Genomic DNA, 13,705 nt, shown 5'->3' on the forward strand with positions numbered 1-13,705 from the left:
GTTTGTCTGGAGGACATATGCAGGAACACACAGCTGCTCTTTTGTCATAGGCATATAACAGAAACCCATTTCTCTGTCCTGAATTCCAAGTTTTGCTGTAAACCCCAAGATGAGGATGGTTCCTACCTGACCCAAGAGTACGACACAGCTGCTGACCCAGCCTGCTCAGCCAAGGCAAACCTGCAAATAGTGGGTTTCCAACACTAGTGTAGAAGAGCACCTGTTGTCAAAGAGTTTATTGCCTCTCAGTTGTTTCAAATACACCCATCTTTCTCTGTTTCACCCCAAACAGTCCCAGGAATTGTATAGTTTCCTTCACTTTTCCAGCTCTTAAAGACTCAAAAATCCAGGGAACTCTAGACCCTCCCAGCGTATTTTATCAATAAGGATGTGATGGTACATTTATTGAGTACAGGAGTAACTGCACAGTTCAAAGTCACAACCTTGGAAATTTCAGATCCAAGATGACAGCAGATCTCCTTGTCATTGGGTACATTCACCTTAATCCCACATCATTTTGAAGCTTCCCTACTTAGGATGCTGTCCAATTAAATAAACATTAAAGTTTCATTTCTTACCTGACATTTTCAGAGAGTTAAACAGGATTAAAGGTGTGGGATCTGAATAAAGGAATGAGATAAAGTCTTGTTGGGTTTCACAAAAAAAGTCACTTGTGCACAGGATCAATGGTACTTGACACTGAGGAAAGTTTGTTTACTCATCTCCATGAAAATCTCAATAATCTCTCAGGTGCTGATTGGCTGAGAGGCAGAATGATGTCATTAAACAGGTGAAAGCCAGAAAGAGTTTCAGGAGCCAGTTAGTAAAAGTGCCAAGTGGACAGCCTGCTTAAATGAAAGGCTGAGCAGCAATACATGCGTCAATCTAGCCACCTGAAAGCACACAACCCACAGGTACCAGTTCCTGTGCCCAAGACTATTAGTTCAGGAAAAGTATTACACATTTCTTTCAAGTGGTCATTAATAAAATCATGTGTCCTTGATATGTGAGTTTTCCATTATCACAGATTCCATTATTATTTGGTAAATGCAAAGATATGTCCTAAGTCAGTCAATTACTTACTGTTAAAATGCTCTCTGACCAAGAAAACTTTTGAACATAAAGCGCTTAATTGGGGAACTTGCTTATATTTTTACAGAGACCATCCATGATGTCACATCAGCAAGCAGACAACCAGTTGTAGTTCTTGAGCAGAACTGATAACTTTTCATACTGAACCAAAGTGGCACGCAAAGAGATAGACAGAGAGAGAAAGAGCCTGAGAGACTGATTCAGAAATAGAGAGACCAAGACAAACAGAAACAAAGATATAATGTGACAAAGACTTAGAGACAGAGACTCTGTTATGTCTGATCACATTCATTGGCATACCAACCTCAAAGCTTACCCTCATATAATATAACTACAAAAGAAATTATGTTTTGATATTTTTATTTTAATTTTTATTAATTAAACTTTGTTTACTTTATATCCCCTTTTAACCCCTTCTCCTTGCAGTCTCACCTCTTTCCCCTTGTCCACACATGCCCCTCCACAAGTCCACTGATAGTTTTGCTCTTCCTCTCATTCCTTCTGATCCTAGTTATTCAGATCATATCAGGAATGAATGCCTTATCTTCCTCTGTGGCCTGGTTATTCCTGCTCCCCCATCAGGTGAGGTGATCAAAGAAAAGCCTAATTAGTTCATGTCAGAGGCAGTCCCTGTTCCCATTAGTATGGAAACCTATTGGACACTGAACTTCCATGGGGTACATCTGTACAGGAGTTCTAGGGTATCTCCATCCATGGTACTTGTGTAGAGTATGAATCTCAGGAAATTCCCTTGTGCTCAGAATTTTTGTTTCTGTTGCTCTTCTTGTGGAGCAAGTGTCCTCTCCAGATCTTACTATATGTTTCTTTATTCATTAGATTCCATTCACTATGCCCTATAGTTGGCCATAAGCTTCAGCATCTGTTTTGTTAGTCTGCAGTGCAGAGCATTTCAGAGGCCCTCTGTGGCAGGCTCCTAATTTGTTCCCTGTTTTCTCCTTCTTCTGATGTCCATACTCTTTGTCTTTCAGGATGGGTATTGAACATTTTAGCCAGAGTCCTCCTTCTTGATTAGTTTCTTTTTTTGTACTGCTTTTAGTAGGGTTATCCTACGTTATATGTCTATATGAGTGAGTACATACTATCTATATCTTTCTGCTTCTGGGAAAGCTCACTTCCATTTCCCAACATTTATCTGAAAATTTCATGCTTTCCTTGTTTTAATTGGAATATTGCTGAGTAATATTCCAATGTGTAGATGTACCACAATTTCTGTATCCATTTTTAAGTTGGTCCCATCTGGGCTGTTTCCAGGTTCTGGCTATTACAAATAAAGCTGCTAAAAACATGGTTGGGTAAATGTCCTAATTGTGTACTTGAGCCTATTTTGGATATATGCCTAGGACTGGTAAAGCTGGATCTCTAGGAAGCCTTATTCCTAGGTGTCTGAGAAAGCATCAGATTGATTTCCAGAGTGGTTGTATAAGTTTACATTCCCACCAGCAGTGAAGGAGGGTTCCCCTTTTTCCACAACCTCTTCAGCATGTGTTGTCACTTGAGTTTTTCATCTTGGCCATTCTGATGGGTGTAATGTGAAATCTCAGGAGTTTTGATTTGCATTTCCCTGATGGCTAACAATGTTGAGCATTTCCTTAAGTGTTTCTCTGCCATTCGATATTTGTGTATTCTCTGTTTAGCTCTGTTCCCCATTATTTATTTGGATTACTTGATTTGTGCTTTTCAACTTCTTTAGTTCTTTTTATATACTGCATATTATCCCTCTGCCACATAGAGGTTTGGTGAAGATTCTTTTCCTATCTGTATGCATTCTTTGTTTTGATGAGAGTGTCCTTTGCTTTACAGAAGCTTTTCAATTTCATGAGGTCCCATTTACTGTGCTGTTGGTGTTCTGTTCAGGAAGTTGTCTCCTGTGCCAATGAGTTCAAGGCTCTTTTTCTTGTATCTGATTTAATGTGTCTTTTTTTTTGAGGTCTTTGATCCACTTGGACTTTAGTTTTGTGTAGGGTGATAAGTATGGATCTATTTGCCTTTTTCTACATGTAGATACCCAGTTAGACCAGCGCCATTTGTTGAAGATGCTACTTATTTTCCATTGTGTGATTTTAGCATCTTTGTCAAAACTCAGGTGTACATAAATGTGTGGGTTTATTTCTGGGTCTTCCATTTGGTTCCATTGATCCACCATTATGTTTCTATGCAAGGACCATGCATATTTTATTACTGTTACACTACAGTAAAGTTTGTGATCAGGGATAGGGATAGTTCTGGAAGATCTTTTATTGTAAGAGGATTGTGTTAGCAATTCTGCGTTTCTTGTTTTTCAACATGAATTTGAGAATTTTTCTTTCAAGTTCGGAAAAGAATTGCGTTGGTAATTTGATGTGGATTGCATTGAGTCTGTATTTTGCTTTTGGTAAGAGGGCCATTTTTACAATGTTAATACTGCCAGGCCTTGAGCATGAAAGATCTTTCCATCTTCTCATATCTTCTTCTAATTCTTTCTTAAGATACTTCAAATGTTTTTTCATGCAAGTCTTTGACTTGCTTGGTTAGGGTCTCACCAAGATACTTTATGTCTCTGACTGAATACCAGAACATATTAAAGATATCATCCACTATGACCAAGTAGGCTTCATCCCAGGTATGCAGGGGTGTTTCAATATATGGAAATCAATCAGTGTGATCCACCATATTAACAAACTGAAAGAAAAACATCTGCATGATAATCTACTTAGATGCTGAAAAGTTATTTGACACAATCCAACATCCATTCATGTTTATAGTATTGGAGAGATCAGTGATACAATATATATCTAACTATAGTAAATATATATGTATATATATCTAAATATAAATATATCTAAATATATATATATATCTAAATATAGTAAAGGCAATATACAGAAACTCTTTAGCACACATCAGAATCAACAAAGAGAAAATTAAATCAATCCCCCTGTAATCAGAGACAAGGCCAAGGCCAGGTTGCCCACTTTTTTTGTATCTCTTCAACATAGTTCTGGAAATTCTTGCTAGAGCAATAAAACAGCAGAAGATCAAGGGGATAGAAATCAGAAAGAAGTCAAAGTATCACTCTTTGCAGATGAAATGATAGTATACCAAGTGACCTCAAGATTACTACCAGGGAACTCCTATAGCTTATAAACACCTTCAGCACAGTGCCCAGATACAAAATTAACTCAAAAAAATCAGTAGCCCTCTTGTATAGAAAATCAATAGGGCTGAAAAAGACATTAGGGAAACAAAAGGAATTATATTATCTAACATTCCCTTAACTCCTAACCCTTCCTAGGCATTTCCTCACTGGGGACTCTATATAGAAATATATGGGCTTCAAGGGGGCATTACAATTCAAACAAACAGTAAGGGAACAAGATGGAGGGGCTTCTAGGCTAAAAGAACATAGTTATCCTGAAAGTTTGTCATTCAATACATTGATTAAAAACCCAACAACTTCCAAACTCTAAAGAACAGGCCTGTCAATCTCCTTTGGGAAAAATGTGGACTATTTCCATAATAGAGTATCATTCACCTAAGAAATTGACATCATGATATTTTCAGGCCAATTGATATAACCATGAAAAATCATCCAGGGTGTAGAAAGACAAATATGGTATGTATTCACATGTTAGGAGCACCATCTATCAAATATTTTATTCCACTTCAATTCTCTCTACACTCAACAATCTTTCTCTATTTCATCCAGACCAGGTCCAGTAATTGTCTGGTCTCCTTGTCGTTTCACTGCTCATAAAGACTCAATAACCCAGGGAACCCTAGACCCTGCCAGCCTAATATATTAATAAGAATGTGAAGTTACATTTAGTGAGGATGTGAGTAACCGCTCAATTCAAAGTCACAACATAGGAAGTTTCAGATCCAAGACCACAGTAGGAGACCATATTGTCATTAGGTACATTCACCTTAATTCTATATCACTTTGAAGTTTCTTACTTATGAAGCTGTCCAATTAAACATTAAAGTTTCATTTCCTACCTGACATTGTCACAGAGGTAAACAGGAATAAAGGTGCGAGATCTGGATAAATGGATGAGGTAAAGGCTTCTTGGTTTTCACAAGAAAAGTCATATGTGCTAAGAGATATAGGACACTTTGGAAAATTTGTTTTCTCGTCAACATGGAAATCTCAAGATTCTCTCAGGTGCTGGTTGGCTGAAGGGAATCATGAAACAGGTGAAAGTCAGTAAGATTTTCATGAGCCAGTTATTAAAGGGGCTAAATGGACAGCGTGCTGGAGTGAAAGGGTGGTCAGCCTTCTGAATCTGGACAGCTAAAGTATACAACCCAGAAATGATAGTTCCTGTGTCAAAGACTCTTTTTTTTTTTTTTTTTTCAATGCAGTTTATTCAGGAACATTGAACAATCCTCGGACCCCGGGGAAAGCCAGCCCACAGCTTAAATAGCCTCTGGGTAGCCAACCCAGGCGTGCCACGGGGGCAATGCAGATAGGTCCACATACATGGAAGCAAGCCAGATCCTCAGCCTTAGCCAAATGTGGAGTTGTTCGTGACAGAGAGCACAAGACTCTTAGTTCAGGAAAAAACTCACATATTTCTTTCAAGTGGTCATTAATAATATCACATTTCACATGTGACTTTCTCATTATCACAGATTCCATTACTATTTGTTAAAAGCATATATGTGTCCTCAGTCAGTGAATTAGTTACTGGGAAAATGCTGCCTGACCAAGGCAACTCTTTGAACAAAATGCAGTAAATTGTGACCATGCTTACATTTTTAAAGAGACCACCAAGGATGTCATATCAGCAAGTAGTCATCTGGTTGTAGTCCTTCAGCAGAACTGAGAGCTTTTTATACTGAACCATAAGTGGCAGGCAGAGAGAGGGAAACTGAGAATTAGCTAGACAGACATATTCAGAAATAGAGAGACTGAGAAAGACAGAAAAAAGATATAAAGTGACAGAGACTGATAGGCAGAGACTCCATTGTGTTTGGTCACTTTCATTGCCATATCAACCTCAAAACACAACATCCCATATTATAACTCCAATAGGAATTACATTATCTAACAAGGCAATACCCTCTAACCTTGCCCAGACATTTCCTCATTGTGGACTAATCTTGTAAATAGAAGAGCTTCAAGGAATCATTGCAATTTAAGTCACCAGGAAGTGTAAGAAGAAAGAGGGACTTATAGTCTAAAAGGACATAGTTATCCTGATAGTTTGTCATTCAATACAATTATTAAAGTTCCAGAAAAAACAAAGTTCTAAAGAACCAGACTAACAATCTTCTTTGTGAAAATTTTATTATTTCCATAATGGAATATTATTCAGATAAGAATATGACATCATGATATTTTCAGGCAAATTGATGGAACCAGGAAAAATCTTCCTGGGTGAAATAACTAAAATGCTAAAAGAAAAATATGGTATGTGTTCTCTTATTAGGAGGGGTCCTAATAGTGTGGGATTAAATTCCAACAGGACATCTATTGTAACAAAGTCAGTCTTCCACTAGGGGAATTGGGTCACAGTTAATTGAATTGTGGGGCCAGGAAAACACATGGAAAATTTCAAAAAACCCAAGCTGTTGTTATTAAAATATGTTGCTCTCTGCCCTCAACTGAAAGATCAGTCCCATCTTCTTTCATCCACAGAGATACTTCCTTCTGCATCAAATGCAATTGCATACAGAAACCCACAGTCAGATATTATGTAGAGAGTGACATTAAAACATCCAGGTTTAAATGAAATTTCTCCATGAAATTCTCCCTCCCCTCAGAGCACTGGGAAGCCTGCAGGAGAGTAGGCAGGAAAATATCCTAAGTAGAGGGAATTGAGGACACAAGGACAATCAGGCCACAGAGGAAGATGATGTAGCCAGCCTTATTGAAACCTGATAAGATACGGTCATATAGAAAGGGGACTAGACCCTTCCATTAGGGAGGTAGAGAAAGGTCATAGGATTAGAATAAGGAGGGTGGGTGGGACTGGAAAGAGAAGACGGAACAGGCAGCAGAGGTGATACAAAGTGAATGAATCATTATAAATAAATGCACAAGATAAACTGTGATTAAGGTGATGAAATATAGAACTCTTCAGGACTTTTGGCTTCTTCTTGGTGGTGGTTGCAGGGAGCAGGAAGGAGGAACTCAGTTTTTTAAGGGACTTAAACTGAGACTCTGATTATGTTCCATGACTATATGAACAACACATACTTGAATTGGTGTATTTTAAACATTTTTGTGTGTGAGTGTGTGTGTGTGTGTGTGACACATGGTTATGAATTTGAACCTGGTAGCAATGGAAAAGGAGTGTATTGTATTTTATATGAAATTCCCACATAATCAGTAAAAATAATATGTTGACAACTTATACAATGACTGTGAAAATGGAGAAAAGATCCTGCTGAACAAGCAGTCCTGGCACTAAAACTATGCTTAGAGGGTTTGTCTGGAGCAGCACTGAAGGAAACACAGCTGCTGTTTTGTCCAAGGCATATAGCATGAACACATTTCTCTGTCCTGAAGGTCTAGGTATAACTGTAAACCCCAGGACCAGGAGGGTTCCTCACTGACCACTGAGTAGGACAGAGCTTGCTTTAGAGAAAGACTGAGCAGCCCTACATACCTCAGTCTGGGCAGCTGATAGCACACAACCCGGAGATGACCGTTCCTGTCCAAGATTCTTAGTTCAGGAATAGTGTCATATATTTCTTTCAAGAGGTCATTAATATAATCGCATCGTATGACAGAAAAATTGAATTTGCCATCACTAAAGTACTATTATACATTATACACTATTATACATCACAATACTATGATGACATCACAATGGAATAATGACATCAGAATGTTATTATGCTATCACAATGTTATTATGACCTCATATCATATGATATCACAATATAATTTTAACATCACAATAATAATATAACATAAAACAATTATGACATCACAATGCTATCATGATATCACATTATTTTTATCATACCACAATCTTATTATGAAATCACAGTGCTGTTATGACATCATTGTGGTATGACATCAAAATGGAATTTTCATTTCACAGTGGCATTATAATCTCAAAATTATATTTTATCATCACAATGTTTTTATGGCATGACAATCAATCATGATATCACAATGGTGTTATGACATCACAATATTATGACATCACCATGCTATGGTATCATCACAAAGGTATTATGTCACCACCATGGTATGATGACATAACAATGTTGTCATGACATCCCGATGGCATATGAGATCCCAATGTATTATAAAATCCCAATGCTATTATGACATCAAAATGCTAATATGACATCTCAAGGGTATTATATCTTCACAATGATATGATATCACAATGGAGTTATGATATCACAATGGTATCATGGCTTCACAATAGTATGTTGTAGGTGTTGATTAATATTTACTATTGTTTTATCTTTTATTAATGCTTGCTGTTAATTCTAAATAGCTGTATAACCAATTTACCACACAGACTGGGTTTATTCAGTTAACTTAGAACACAATGCTGGTCAATAGTTACTCCCTCCTAAACCTTCAAGCCCTCATAGTTTCCAAATATTTAGATTTTGCCCATTACACTTGATTTTTGTGAAGTCTTAGATCTGGTTCATTATTATTTCCACATTGTTCCAAGATCTCTCCTCCCTCTCCGCTCTTCAACTCTGCTCCCTTGTCCTCTCTCCTCCCACTCATTTCCTATCCTTTGGCTCCTCCTATTGCTCAACATTGTGGTTAGTTGCTTTATACTGGCCTGTTTACACAAGTTGAGATAGGATGCTTAGAATAAGTATCACAATGTAATATCTAGATTGAAACCATAGCGTGGGAGGTAGAAATCAGTATTTGAATTAACAAGGGTAAGGTGTATATATATCTCATAAAAACATACCAACAATGTTATGACAAATCGCACTGCTATAATCACATCACAATGCTATTATGACATCACAATGGGGTTTATAATTTTAATAAGGTATTATGACATCACATGGATATTATAACTCCAAGATGCTATTGTGACATCAGAATGGCATTATTAATTCACAATGCTATTATGACTTCACAATTGTATTATGAGATCAAAATATTATGACATCACATTTATATTATAACATCACAATGCTATTATGACATCACAACTTTATTATGACATCTGAATGGTATCATGTCCTCAAAATGGTGTCATGATATCTCAGTGGTACTAGGAAATCACAAAGGTATTATGACATCACAGTAGTGTCATGATATCCCAAGGGTATTATAACATCACACTTCTATCATGATGTCACATTGTATTATGACATCACAGTGGAAGTTTGATATCACAATGATAGTATGACATCAAAATTGTATTATGATATCACAATGCTATTCCGATAGGATTGTGGAGTAACATCACAATGACACTTTGACATCACAATGACATTTTGATCTGAAAAATAGTATTATGACATCACATTGCTCATAGGACATCACAACACATGTATGCTATTATGATATAACAATACTATTAGGCATAACAATGCTATAATGACATCACAATGTTATGACATCACAAAGGTATTTTATTTCACAATGGTATTATGACAGTACAATGCTCATATGATATCTCAATGCTATTATGACATCATAATGATCCAATAACATGACAATGATATGACATCACAAAGGTATCTCATAGTGCTATTATGACATCACAATGGTATTTGGACTTCACAATGCTATTATGATAATACAATGTTATTATGACAACACAATTCTACTATGACATCTCAATAGTATGATATCAAAACACTTTTTTGACATGATTGTTGTATGACATCACAATGGAATTTTGACATCATAACGGCATTAGGACTCAAAATGCTATTATGACTTAATAATTGTATTGTGACATTCCAATGCTATTATAATGTGATTTTGGTTTGACATCATAATGGTGTTATGACTTCACATTTGTGTGACATTTCAAAGCTATTTTAACAACACAATGGTATGACATCACAAAGCTATTATAACATCACAATGCTAATGATGTGACATCACAATGATATTATGACATCACAATGCTATTATGACATCACAATGGTCTAACATATCAATGGTACCATGACAACACAAAGATATGACATTACAATACTTTTATGACATCTCAATTATATTATGCTATCACAATTGTATTATGACATTACAATATTTTATGACATCATATCAGTGTTATGTGATTCAATGGTGTCATGACATCTCAGTGCTAATTTGACTTAACAATGCTGTTAGGACATCACAGTGCTATTATGACTTCACATGGTATGATATCATAATGTAATTAAAACATCACATGAGTATTATATCACAAGACTAAAAGATCACAATGCTGTTTTGACAAAATCACACAAGGATATTATAACATTACAGTGTTATTATAACATCAAAAATGCTATAATTACATCATGATGGCATGTCACCAAAATGCTAATATGAAACCACGATGTTATGATATCACGATGTTATGATATCACGATGGTTTTATGACGTCACAATGCTATTGTGACATCACAATCATATTATAACATCACAATGGTAATATATCACAATGCTATAATTACATCAAATGGAAATGACATCAAAATGCTTTTGTGACATCACAAAGGTATGATATCTCAATGCTATTATGACTTCACAACGCTATTATGACATTACAATAGTATGATGATATCCCAATGTTATTATGATATCTTATTGATATTACCTTATATGAAAAGATTTCTTACCTTCTAAACAACTCAAGCTTAATTGTGGCACTATAACTCTTTGGTCTTCAACCTCATCAGAGACTTGAGAAGGAATAAAATCAGTTACTTGAGTAAATAGGAAGTGCATGTTAGCAGCTTACAACAAATAAAAAATTGACAGATACAGTTTGTTGCCTGAACAGTCTGTACTCTCTGTAACATTGGAGAATCATTTTCAGCCTAATGACTCAGAATATTTGACAGACATAGATGTGAAATAGGAACTATTTAGGACTTGCTTACCCTGTCTTAGCAGAGGTAAGCAGTCAAATTGTCCTGCATTTAAGATTGCCCAATTTTGGCAGAATTTGTCTGTCTGTTGTGAAGCAAGGGCATTATTTTACCAAAGTGGCTTGTTTGCCACATATGAAACCATCTCCAGAGGGAATTTCTTTGATGCTCATTATCTTCTTTGAGGGAGGTGGCGTGCTGTCAGGAAATGACTTGTGTCATTGTTAAAGAATCTCTAAAATAATAAAAAATTATTTTTAAATACCATATTCTGTAGGTCTGTGAAGTTTTTGAAGACTACCATATCTTTATATAATCGACCTGTGTACAAAATCATATCTATCTGTTAAATCTAGGATGTTTACTACTATGATATATTAGACTAGTGTCTGACATGCTTATGAGTTCAATAATTAGCAAATAACTTGCATATATAATATCCTAACCACTTTTTAATAGCAGTTTAAAAGTATTGGAAGTAACCTTGACTTTCTATCAATATCCTAAAGCTAATACCAATGTATCAAAAATACTTATTTTGCAACAATATGCACAATCCTATACCAGCTTTAAAATAGATTTGGCAATAACAAATAAAACCCGCAATTGAATAGATTCAATAATCTACCTTTTTTCTATTCCTTTAAGATATCTCTGAATATTCCTTGTTTCATTTTGAATAAGACCATTAATAATAAACATCTCCCTATAAACAATAAAATTTCATAGTCATAGCAAACAACCAAAAACATATCCAACCCCCTTTAAGGAATATTTGACTTTGTCCTTACGGATTACTTCTAGTTGACATTTTGGACATGTAGAAATCCTGTAAGGGGGGAGGGGACAAATAAAATTGGGAAAAAAAGGCTAATAAAGCAAGCAATAACATTTGTGGTCTAGTCTTTGAATGTTGAGAAATTTTAGACTTAATAAAAGTCCTCTTTGGGACAGTCTAAAATGCTGGACCAATTAAGATTAGTAGCTTTCTTCAAAGTTATTTTGGGAGCAGACTTTGATGAGAAACAGCAATTGATGCATTTGAGGCAGAATGCTGGAACATGAAAGATACTGGAACAGATATGTCAATGTCTCAGCATGCTGAAGAATGATTCTGTTAGGTGTGATCCAGCATCTCTGGTGTTAAGTACTTTTTTCTGCGAAGATATAACTTCTCAAAGCATTATACAGTTTTAAAATTTTAAATGTATGAGATATGCAGGATGAAACTAAACTGTAAGCCACTTTAATCTATATCAATTAAAAGGTTAGGATAACACATTTTGAGGATACTATAGTTAAGGATTTATTGGCCAAGTATTGTTAAAGTTTTGGCTGGAGTCACATTTTTATGTCTCAGGCAGGTTTAGAGTTCTTCCCATGTAAAGGGATTAGCAATATAAGTTACCGTTATTATTGAACATAGAATCATTGTCATCAAAACAAGGTTGGAAAAATTAAAATATCTTTTCAAGCTACTGTGTGCCTGTTGTCTCAGGCCAAGTTGCTATCTATTTCCCTAGAGAAGCCTCCCATTAGAGAGACAAGCTGGTTGCCTTGAGCAATATAAACACATGATTTAAGTAAACTTTATATAAAATCCTATTTGATTTAGAATATAAACATACCATAGGTATCTTGTACCTGTTTTGAGGTTTAGCCCTACATTTTTATATATGTTGTAGCTATTTGTCCTACCCATATATATATGGGTATGTATATATATGTATATATATGTGTACATATATATATACACACATATATATGTACATACATACATATATATATACATATATATATAGGTACCTAGTTAAGCCTTTATAGTCAAACTTTAAATAAACTCACTCTTGAAATAATATCATTTATTCTTTCTGACCACCATGGACAGAAGCTGGACCACAAAAACAGTGGAATTAGACAAAAGCCTACAAGCACATGGAAACTGAACAACTTGCTCCTCAATAACTGCTGGAATAAGGAAGAAATTAAAGTCTTCCTAGAATTTATTGAAAATGAACATACAACATACCCTAATTTATGGAAAACAATGAAAGCAGTGCTCAGAGGAAAATTCATAGCACTAAGTGCCTTCAAGAAGAAATTTGTGACATTTCATACATGCAACATAATGGCCACTTGAAAGCCCTAGAAAAATAAAAAGCAAATAAACCCAAGAGGAGCAGACAGCTGGAAATAATCAAACTCAGGGTGGAAGTCAATCAATTAAAAAGAAATAAAACAATTCAAAGAATCAATGAAACCAAGAGCTGGTTTTTGAGAAAATAAGCAAGATAGACAAAACATTAGCTGAACTAACTGAAAGGCAGAGAAAAACTATCCAAGTCAGAAAAATCAGAAATGAAAACAGGAACATAACTGCAGACATTAAGAAAATCCAAATAATCATTAGGTTGTACTACAAAAGCACATATGCCACAAAATTTGAAAATCTAAAAGAAAAAAAAAGTTTCTTGATAGTGCCCATATAACAAAATTAAGTCAAGATCAGGTAAAAAAAAAATTGAATTGTCCTATATCCCCCAAGGAAATAGAAGCAGTCATCAAGAGTCTCCCT

Source organism: Meriones unguiculatus (genome assembly GCF_030254825.1).
Source record: "Meriones unguiculatus strain TT.TT164.6M chromosome Y unlocalized genomic scaffold, Bangor_MerUng_6.1 ChrY_unordered_Scaffold_23, whole genome shotgun sequence".
Classification (NCBI taxonomy): Eukaryota; Metazoa; Chordata; class Mammalia; order Rodentia; family Muridae; genus Meriones; species Meriones unguiculatus.